This window comes from Aplysia californica, unplaced genomic scaffold (assembly GCF_000002075.1).
Source record: "Aplysia californica isolate F4 #8 unplaced genomic scaffold, AplCal3.0 scaffold00931, whole genome shotgun sequence".
In the NCBI taxonomy this organism is placed as follows: Eukaryota; Metazoa; Mollusca; class Gastropoda; order Aplysiida; family Aplysiidae; genus Aplysia; species Aplysia californica.
The window spans coordinates 181,393-183,768 of record NW_004798201.1 but is presented as its reverse complement, the minus strand read 5'-3'; positions in this window follow the sequence as shown (position 1 = coordinate 183,768).

The window sequence follows — 2,376 nt, the reverse complement described above, 5'->3', positions numbered from 1 at the left end:
CCCCCCAAAAAAAAAGGGGGAAAAAAGAAAAAAAAGAAACGGATTATTAAATAATTGTTCACTTCAGCGTTCCCTCAGCATGAGCAAAAAGCTCTTAAAATAAGATTCTAAAAGATATATTTCATAGAAATGATATGTGAGGCAGCGTGATGGAATCAGGCTCTCGTCAATTTTTGGGCATGTAGAGTTATTGGTATCATCTTAAAGCTTGTTCACTTGTCTTTATTTGGATGAAAAAAATATCCATTGATCTTGAATACAAGTCGAGATATTTGCAATTGAAAGATGTGGGGGTCACCTGTTTTCAGAGGTAAAATTAGTGAGAAAATGGCCGTCAAAGATTAGTTATTTCCTTAGAGTAAGAGTCCGTGGTAACTGAAAATTTACATTTTTTGTGCCTTTAATCAACGTTTTTATGAAAAATCCAAACAGAAATGAGTTCTTTAATGGGCATGAAAGGTGTTGAGCCCCCCAAAAAATTTTGATTAAAATTCACAACCTGTGGAAAAATGCAGGTTTCTTCACTTTGATTATTTTGACGAGAGCCTGATTCCACCACGCTGCCTCACATATGCATGTCCCAGGAACTTAGGGGGATAGTTGAAGTCACCTTCTTTTTATAAAAATAACAATAACAATAATAATGATGATATGATAATAATAAGCAATGGTAATAATAACAAGCAATGACAACACCAACGATGATCAACAACAATGATAATGATAATGATACTACGAGTACTATGATTTAAGTACAATAACAACAGCGATAACAGTTACAACAACTCACTCACTCACTCACTCACTCACTCACTCACTCACTCACTCACTCACTCACTCACCCACTCACCCACTCACCCATTCACTCACTCACTCACCCACCCAGTTCATCACCTTACCACGCAAACACAGAGCAAATACCTCACTCACTCACTCACTCACTCACACACTCACTCACTCACTCACTCACACACTCACTCACTCACACACTCACACACTCTCACACTCACCCACCCACTCACTCACTCATCCACTCGCTCACTGACACACTGACACACTCTCACACTCACCCACCCACTAACTCACTCACTCACTCACACACTCACACACTCTCACACTCCCCCATCCACTCACCCACTCACTCACTCACTCACTCACTCACTCACTCACTATATTACATCACCTTGCAGTACGTTTCATGAACAGGCTAAAACAGAGCAAATACCCCACTCACTCACTCACTCACTCGCTCACTGACACACTCACACACTCTCACACTCCCCCATCCACTCACTCACTCACCCACTCACTCACTATATTACATCACCTTACAGTACGTGTCATGAACAGGCTAACACAGAGCAAATACCTCATCGATCGACAATGACCCGAACTAGAAGTTAAGCCAATGAACCAGTAAATTGTCATCAGCGCTCTGAATACAGCTGTCAGGTTCGGTAACCACGGAAAATAAAGTCACTCACCGTATCATTACAGAATTACTAAATGGCGGGAGTGCTTAAGGGGCACTAGGTAAATGACTGTTTCCGATAGTAATAGTAATGCTATAAAGTCTGAACGCACTGCGCATGTCACAAACGCCAACTATTGGGCTTTGTGGTCCATTGTGACGTGCCGTTGGTCAAGTCATTAAGTGCTCAATGGTGCGGTAGAGCACGCGAGGTCCGATCGTTTAGGGCTTCGGCGCGTGAGCGTATGAGTATTTCAGTTACGAGATGGGTCTACGATGGGTCTGTGATGGCTCGGCTAAAAGAGGGGCTCAGAACACAGAATTAGAAAAGAAAACAGACGGTGCAAATTGTTGGGGGACTCATTTCAACTAGTGTCCGATCTGTGACAGACATCGGCGATCTTGGATCTGCACTCATTCCTTTGCTCGGATGCTAACCCCCCCCCCCCCCCCAAAAAAAAAAAGGGGGGGAGGCGGGCGGGTGATTCGTTATCTCGATCTTTCGCCGTCATTCACTAGTTTCGGCTCTTCAAGAAAGTTGCTCTGGATCTATATTTTCCTTGTTTGCCTTCAAGTTTGCCAATGAGAGCTAAATGTGCAAGGCCTATTATGACTATTCAAGCGTCCCAGAAAATGCATTTGTTTCTCTAAACTGTTATTTATCAACGAGAGGCCCATGTGGGTTTCTCCGAGTACTTCCTCAGCTGTAGAATAATAGATAAGCGAAGTCGTTCATGGTATAATTACAATCTCAGAAATAGACAAATAACAAAGGGAGGACAGAGTAACATATAAGTGGGCCAATAATTCAGCAGTCACTGGTAAATTTTAGCTGCCCCTTATACAACAGCAGCTGTATTCTTCTCTTGTGCAGAGTGTCAGATCATACTGATGCCTTTATATGT